Source organism: Cibotium barometz, chromosome 35 (assembly GCF_041138505.1).
Source record: "Cibotium barometz isolate CiBa-2024 chromosome 35, ASM4113850v1, whole genome shotgun sequence".
NCBI lineage: Eukaryota > Viridiplantae > Streptophyta > Polypodiopsida > Cyatheales > Cibotiaceae > Cibotium > Cibotium barometz.
In genome coordinates, this window is record NC_141080.1 from 13,796,149 (window position 1) to 13,805,937 (window position 9,789).

A 9,789-nucleotide genomic window follows, 5' to 3' on the forward strand; every position below is an offset into this window, starting at 1 on the left:
CTGCGGGATAGAGCTAGGTCATACCTATAAATCGTATCCTTGAATCTCTACAGGGTCAAGGTGTCGATGAATAGGAAATTTTTCCCAAGATAAGACTTAGTGGACTATCTTAAGTGTTTCTCCCATTTTTAAAGGGAGGAACCTTACAGAGAGAGAGAGAGAGAGAGAGAGAGAGAGAGAGAGAGAGAGAGAGAAGACTCATCCATCAATAATCTTAAATCTTATTACATTATCTTAACCAACTTTTTCAATGGAATGCATTTCAATATTTTCCTAAAAATGAAGCACTTTTCCTTGAAGCTCCTACTTCTACTACCCACAATGTAAAAGCCATCTAATAATCCCAATGCCTCTTTGATTAAAAGAAGCTTTAGTTTGTCATCTAGCCTGTGAGGATCTAAGACTATATAAATGTATCAAGGATTAATATCATCCCACCCATCAAATCCAAGAATTTTCCATTTTGGGTTACAATGATATCCAAAAAAGGCCAATTGTGGCATCTCCTCAAAGAAGATCGTATCCAACAATTTGTTATTGTCATAGGTCAACTTCAAGATATTTAATGACATTTCGCATGAAACATAATCAAGCTATATATTAATAACAATCATAGAGATAATAAGAAACAATAGAAAATACTTATACAATCTACCACCAATGGTTACTAAATAATAGCACAACCATGTCTATTTTCAAAGAAGCTTATGCTTTGGGATACATTTGATGACCTCATCAAATACTTGTTTTGCTTGATCTTTATCACCATGGACATTATGGTCTAATTCATAGTGATCAATCAAGCCCCGGTTTTCTTGAATAATCAAGAGCGCAATATTTTTATCTACCCAGACCAACTTGGAACATGGAAATAACGACTCTCAAACTCAGCAACCAAATTCACCCTTTCCTCAAAGCAAAGAGTGCTTCTCATGTGCTCAAAAACAATGCTAATCACCTTTTCCATCTGTCAATCATAGATACAATTATATAAGTAGAAGCATGAATACTATATTCGTCAAGGTGTGTCAAATATACTAATGCGAATACATTGTGTGTGTAAATGGATGTTTGGACCTATACATTTGGGTGCTTAACATTTGTGTGTGTACATGTGTGTTTTATTCACACACACATACACAACAACAACAACAACAACAACAACCACACACACACACACACACACACACAAATACATAAATATATTTATGAATATTTATATATATATAAGATATAAATATATCTACATATACACATGTGTGTGTATGTACACATCTGCATGTCATGTTTGGGTGTGTGTTTGTGTGTTTATGTGTGAGTACATGCACACACACACACACACACACACACAGTTAATGCATGATAAATAATAGCACAATTAAGATTATTAAAACATTTTTGCACCATGTGTGTCGGTGTGTGTGTGTAGGTGTGTGTGTGTGTGTAGGTGAGGGTGTTTGTGCCATGTGTGTGTGTGTGTGTGTGTGTGTGTGTGTGTGTGTGTGTGTGTAGGTGAGTGTGTGCACGTGTGTAAAAAATTCTACTCTCTCTCTCTCTCATTTCATTTTTCATTAAAAAACAACACATGGGTATATGTAAATAAATACACACACACTCTCTCTCTCTCTCTCTCTCTCTCTCTCTCTCTCTCTCTCTCTCACGCACACACACACACACACACACACTATTTCTTAAACCCTGAAACAACACACACATACACACACACACTATTCACACTAACTTTTAAAATTAATAAAACTATTCAAAATACACACTCTCTTCATTTCTCTCTCTCTCTCTCTCTCTCTCACACACACACACACACACACACAATGTCAAAAAAACCCACACACATCCACAAAATACACACACTCTCTCTCTCTCTCTCTCTCTCTCTCTCTCTCTCTCACACACACACACACTTTCAAAAACCCTCAAACACACACACACACACTCTATTTACTACCTTTAAAAATTAATAAAACTTTCAAAATACTCTCTTTCTCTCTCTCTCTCTCTCTCTCTCTCTCTCACACACACACACACACACAATTTAAAAAACGCACACACACACACACAATTTCAAAAACACACACACACCCACAAAAAACATACTCTCTCTCTCTCTCTCTCTCTCTCTCTCTCTCTCTCTCTCTCTCTCTCTCTCTCTCTCTCACACACACACACACACACACGTGCGCGCGCGCACGCGCGCTATTCACTAACTTTTAAAATTAATAAAACTTTCAAAAACCCTCAAACTATTCACAAATCTAAATCGTTCATAAAACTTTTAAAAACACTTTCAACATATTAAAAAACACACTCAAGGTCCCACCTTCCACCAACAATTGCAGTATTATAAAAAGGTCAAATTCATGTATGGGCACTGCATCATCACGACGAATATCTTTTTATTCTTAACGGGGCTTGTGCACCCCCTCCACGTGGCAAACTCTTTGGGGGGTGCACTGCCTTCTTTCATCCAGCCGCCTCCAACATATTAAAAAACACACGCACACCCACAAAATACACACTCTCTCTTTCTCTCTCTCTCTCTCTCTCTCTCTCTCTCTCTCTCTCTCTCTCTCTCTCACACACACACACACACACACACACACTATTCACAAACTTTTATAATTAATAAAACTTTCAAAATACATGCTCTCGCTCTCTCTCTCTCTCTCTCTCTCTCACTCTCTCACTTTTAAAATACATACTCTCTCTCTCTCTCTCTCTCTCTCTCTCTCTCTCTCTCTCACACACACACACACACACTTTCAAAACCCCCACTCTCTCTCTCTCTCTCTCTCTCTCTCTCTCTCTCTCTCACACACACACACACACACACACACATTCAAAAACCCTCAAACAACACACACATACTATCCACTAACTTTTTAAATCAATAAAACTTTCATTCATAAAATGAACACATATACTATTCACTAGCCCATTGAGGAGGGGAGGGAGGTGACGCGGCTGCATGCAAGGAGGGGAGCCGAGCTCAGACCAACAAAGCTGCATGCAAGGAGGGGAGGCCAAACCACCAAGCTCACCGACCCGGCCCCATGCAAGGACACCATCAAGCCCGTTGAGGAGGGGAGGGAAGTGACGTGGCTGCATGCAAGTAGGGCTGGAACTGGCTGGAGCGTTGGATGCCCGCCAGCTAATGCAAAATGCGCACCAAAAAAATGTCAGTGACTTGATGGAACCTTGCGCGATTGCTACTCAACTCCATTGACAGCAGGCTTGAATCTCCTCCACCATCTGGGTATTGTTGTCCCTCCTGAACCCAACCTAGCTCGCCCCACTCTGCCCTTGCTGGTCAAGCTCCATGCCCTGCCATAACGGCCACTCACCCACCTAGCCACCCAGCCAGCCCCATGGCCTACCAATGTAGGCTCAACAAAGTAGTACTCTCAATAGACCCACACAGCCACTTCGCATGCAGACCAACACAGGCCAAAAAACCAATCTCTCTCTCTCTCTCTCTCTCTCTCTCTCTCTCACACACACACACACACACACACACACAAACACGGGTTGGTTGCATGCAACCAATCTCTCTCTCTCTCTCTCTCTCTCTCTCTCTCTCTCTCTCTCTCTCTCTCTCTCTCTCTCTCACACACACACACACACACACACACACGCACACGTACACACACACACACACGGTGCAAGGTCCTAGAACACCATTGAAGAAAGAACTAGGCGCAAGGAATGCAGGCTTACCGTGGATGACATCGAGGAGGGGAGGTGCGCTACAGTAGACCGAGGAGGGGAGACGCGCTATCGTAGACCGAGGAGGGCAGAGTTTCTTAATCTGCATTTTATATGTCCTATGGATAGATCCAAGATATTATGGCTTGTGTTGCTTGTAAAAGCTTAGTTGCAAGGTACAAGATGCTAGGTTGTAGCTTGTGATGAAAGAAAATTTGGAACATAATCCAACTTGGCATAGTCGCCCCATGTCCTTGGTAAAATCTTCTCAATGTTGTGGATCAATAAGTCTAAAATTATGCATGTCACGCGACAAGTGCTAATTTATAATGTGACCAGCCATAAGGCTTGTTGAAGTTCTTTATGCAAGTGTGCCATCAAATCTTTGAGAGAGAATGGTGACACTCCCTTGAAATTGTAGGTTGGGGATGTTTTGGCAAGCCATGCCTACTTGGACTTGATGGCATGTATTAAGAATCTTCGGGGTTCTTAACTGTCCACTTTGGCAGCAAGCCCATGTGCCCAAAGGTCACTTGCAAGCTGTTGTCCCCCAAATGTGTGGATGGCGGGTGCTCTACCTTTCCAAGTTGTATAAAGCTCCTTAATGGTGTTTTTGGCAACGTACATATCTTTGCCTACATGAAAAGCCATGTAGGCATAATAAACGTAATTGTTGTGAGGCAAAAGCTCTCATGGATGCAACACATTCATCAGGAGTTTCTCTTCATGGATTGGTAGGACTGACGGGTTGGTGGTGGCCGATCGACCTCTTCACTTTTTGGAATGGGAGCATCATTAAAAACAAGTGGCTCTTCAACAAGGGTGAGCTCTATTCAAGCAAATCTTTATATTGGACTTCAAGCTCCATGGGTTAGTAGTGTCAATTTAAAGAGGAGAAAAAAAATAGCTAGAAAGTCAAGATGGTTGAGAAGAAGTTTTAGTAGAGTGGGTGGATTTGTGATCTCTGTAGGTGGCTCAGCTAGTGGGGTGGGTTGCGGTGGGTGGGAGGTGTGTCAAAGTAGGCATCATGAGGATGGTTGCCCACTTTGATGCCATCACCATCATCATCAGCCTTGGAGGAAGAGTGGGGGTATCAAAGTGCATGTAGCTCTAAGGCATATGTGAGACCATCCTTTGGTAGTATCAAAGTAGCATTGTAGAAGCAAGGCATGTCTCTTTGGTGAGCTCCTTAGGTATTAAAGTAGCATGCAGCGATAGGTTGCATCTCTTTGGTGAGGTCTTATGAATGGTGGTTTGGCCCTCTCTTTTGTATATGCATGAGACGATTGTAGACCCTTGTAAACAAGATGCCCAATGGGTGGTACTGTGTTTTATGCATCATGTGTTAATAGGCCAATGGGTAGTATAATGATGAGAATAAAGTGCATGTTTGTGAGGAGATAAAAAGGTGGAATTGTAAGCAATAGGGGCATGGGCTACCGTCCCATGAACCATGCACATGACTCTGTATTACAACACGTTCAAGAGTTGGTCTTCATGGACCGCTTAGACTGCCGGGTTGGTCATTAATTTTTAAACGAATCTTTTAAATTGGAGTTAAAATTCTATGGCCATCCGTGGGGGTTAGAAATTGAAGAAGGAGAAAATTTGGACAGAAACGCCAGCTCGTAAGTCAAGCGCTATAGCATACATATACATATATGTGTACATATATATATATATATATATATATATATATATATATACATATATATATATATATGGTTTAGCTTGAAAACAGATGAAGAATAGCCAATCTCTCTAAGTTAGCTAAAGAATTTCACTTCAAGGGTTTCTCATGAAACATCACATGTAAAGTTGGGAAACTAAAAATATTATTCGATCAAATATCTAATAGTTACAAAGCCCTTTTTGTTTAGGCACAAAAATTGTAATTGTACAGGTCCTATCGTTCTCGTAGGTTCGGAAAAGTATACTAATTTGAGTAAATTGCATATAACTTTTACATTATTACTCATATGATGTTCCCACTTTGCATATCACAACTTCACATACATAGAGCCTAGCTTGATTTATCGAGAGTAATTTTTGACGTGTTTTACTATTTTCTATATTATTTAAAAGGTATTAAAATTGTTAAAAAGCGTACTATTTTTTTCACGTATACCATTTAAAATGCTCAATTTGTATGGATTTGATGATGATTGAATTAGGAAAGATTAGTAGAATGTGGAATTACAAATCTAAAAGTTGGATTTTTTTTAGATGTAATTTATAAAATTTATTATGACTGTTGGAGGCCCATTAAATCAATTGTAAAAACTCTAGGGATCAATATACTTGTTACCATGAAATTAATTAAAAATTTTGACTTAATTTGAGTATGGGAAGGTTCATTTTCATCCTCCCAAGTGAAAATTCCCATTATTGTGTCTACTCTCCCCTTTTCAAGTCTAAAATTAATCCTAGTTAGGTTTAGAAATCTAGGCTTGGTAATCTTCAAAGCCTAAACAACATGCCATGTGTGAACCTTGGGTGGGTACAAATCTTATATGTACGTGCCACTTTATGTCCACATGAGCTTACAGAGGATCCACATAAGCACCATGCCACCTCACCTTGTCACCTCCACTCTCCATGTTAACATGGTCAACCTAGTTGAATTCACGCCTCATCATCCTAGTCATCTTAATGCCACGTGACATATCTTGTCACTTTTGCATGCCACCTCGTACTTGGTGACATAGTATACCACATCATGGAATGCCATGTCATGCATCATTCCACATCATGCCTCCATATGTCAACCCATGAAAACATGGGGAGTATAGCCACATTAGCCATAATAGTGCCACATGTCAAGTAAGTGCTACATGGCATATATGCCTAACACGTGGCATCTCTCTCCCACCTTCTCATTTTTCAAAAAATATTTTTTAAATTAATTTAATATATTTTTAGTATTTTTTTTAAAAGTAATAAAATATAAATTTAAAATTTAAAAAAAATAAAATATATATAACTTATAGATATAAAAGAATTTAAAATTATTACTTTTAAATTATTATATTTTTAAATTAGATAAATAGTATATTATTAATATTATTTCATTAAAAACTTAATTTTTTAAATTTAATATTTCATGAAAAATATTTATGTGTAGGAAAAACCTTTGAATAAAATTTAAAAAAACACATTATGGAAGAAAATGTAGTTATATTATCAAACAAAAGATAATTTAAAAATATATATATTTAGTAATGATAAATATTTATACTTATAAATATTTATTATTAATAATATTATTATTTTTAAGTGGATAATAGATTTCATTTTATCTTTATGTTTGTCTTATTATCCAATTAATCATGTACTATATAGGAAATCGAATGAGATGTGAAGTAGATAAGTTAATTTTCCTATATAAATACACATATCTAGTTCTATCCCATCTCATTGAGTCATCATGTTTTTTTCTCTCTTAGCTTTCTTGAAAATGTGTTCTCAAAGTCATAGAAGTCAAAAACATGATAGGACTAGACTTCCCCACTGTTGAAATTACAGCAATGTGATGAGCTATGGTGGATCAAATACTTGAATCAACATCATTAACAAAGTGATTAGATAATAATTAAGATGTAATTAGTGAGTGATTAACTAATAGTGAGTGATTAGATAATAATTAAGATGTAATTAGTGAGTGATTAGATAATAATTAAGATGTAATTAGTGAGTGATTAACTAATAGTGAGTGATTAGATAATAATTAAGATGTAATTAGTGAGTGATTAACTAATAGCTTAATGTAGGCATGGATAATCAAAAACCAGCAAATTCTCATTAGGCCAATGCCTCAATTTATAGAGTTTACATCCAAGCATCAAATCCCACTGATTTCTCCTTGATTCACTCCACCTCTTTTGCTTGATTCTCTCCACCTCTTCACTTTTCCCAGAATATCTCCACACTTCCTAAATCTTCTCATGCTACCCTTTATTCTCTCCCAGTAGATTCTTCTCACCATTTCACAGGTTCTTTCACATTTACACATTCTCTTTTACAGCCTCTTGCCAAGGGCTTGTTCCCGCACACACCCTATTCACTTGTATATTTCAACACCTCCCCTCAAGTGAATACTCCTAGCACACCTGGACTCTATACCAAGTTTCTCTCTTACTTGATAATCCTCGACCAGTGTCTAGCACACCTCCCCTCAAGTTAAGTTAGCACACCTGGACGCTGTACCAAGTTTCTCTCTTACTTGATAGCCCACGACCAGTGCCTCAAGTCCCTAAACTCATAGTCCTTGACACTCTCTCTCTCTCTATGTGTCCAAGGTTACTACAAGTGCCCGCGACCTTGACTAAAGTGCTCACTCATACATCTACCATGTGGCCTACATCATCGGTGGCTCTCAGAGAGGTGGTTTTACTTTGTTGGGGCAGGTTACATTGGGTTGTGGGGTTTCTCTCTCTCTCTCTCAGAGATTTCCACATGGCTCCTCACTCTTTGGAGCCTCACATCTTCTCTTTGTCTTCAGTCTTCTTATCGTGGTAGCTTCTCTCCACGCATCCATGTCTTCCTCTTCTTTTAGTCTTCTTGTGGTCGCTTCTCTTCACGCGTCCATGTCTTCCTTCAGCTTTTCTTCTTGGTGTGGATCTTCCTCTTGGAAAGAGATGTTCTTCTTCTTTCATGGCTGGGGCCATAAGCTTGTCTATCAGTTCTTCTTGCTCCATGTGAGCAACATGTTTAAATGTTTTGTTGACAGTTCTTTTGGGCTTTTGATATTTATCTTGTATCATTATGCAATGCAAACCCAAATCTATGCGGGAGGTCTTACCTCTTGCCTTATTCTGGACAAGGGCAGTGTCTGTTTTACACACTGATGTAATGTGCCCAATACATAATGCATATAGCATTCATTCTTATGCACATTCCCAAATACAACTCTGGCTGTGAATAATCTTGAATTTGAGTGTGATTTGCAGGCATTAACCAAGGGTTAAATGCAAAATGATGATTATCACAAATTTGTCAGCATATTTTTACCAAAAATTACATCATTAAATCAAGGGTAACCAATTTGTACGGAATGGTTGGAGTATCAAACCAACTCCGAATTACAATCTGAAGTTATAGGGATCTGTATCAGATACCTAAGGTTAATTTGTACCCTCAATTGCACCAAAATACAATGATTAGCACTGATTAATCTCACTGATTAGCAAATTAATCCTCTGCTTTGTGTGCAGAAAACAGAGTATGCGAGGAGCCCAGATCTGAGGCCTTAGACTTCAAATGAGCTCAAATCCTTTCAAGGCCATCAATAGCAATAAGTCTAGTAGAGGGTTAAGCCAAGAAACATAATATTTGACCAAACATTGAATGCTTAATCTCTGTTTTACCAAAGTCACCTGTAGATTTGATGAAGAGCTTGGATCTCACTGTAGACTTGATCAAATTGAATTCTGACTTCACCAGCTTGTAGAGCATGCTTGAAAACCCCTCGAGCTATGAGGAATTAGAGCAATTTGATTTCATGAAGTAGAAAATGCAGATTTGAGTGTCCCATCGTTGATGTGCTTTAGCCTTGTGTTGCGCTGGTAGAAAATATCTTTAAGAGTTTCTGAAACTCTTTCCATGTTGAAGGTCAAAGTTTACCTTGCTTAATCACATTCCACCATAAAGCCACACTTTCAATTAAATGATTACATGCACATTTAATTTTATCTTTTTTGGAGAACTCACCAGAGAAATAGTTATCTAGTTAGCTAATCCAACCAATGAGAACTCGTGCATCCTTTTCTTGCCATCATAATTTTAGAAAGTGAATGCCTTTCGACTGATTCATGAGACTTTCTTAGAATTTTGAGCACGCAATGTAGCTTTAACAGTGCATCTAACTTGATCACTTTCCTCCTCATCCAAGTCAAAGAATCAGAAGCATCGCGTTTGCGTTTGGTACGCTTGACTTGACGCTCTAATTTGTATCGGAGTTCTCGTTCATTAGCAATTTGTTCTTGAAGCACTAAGATTTACTCTTGTACTATGGGTGGAATGGGTAAAACAGCCATTGCAACTAAATTAAGACGACGGAGAGTTTTA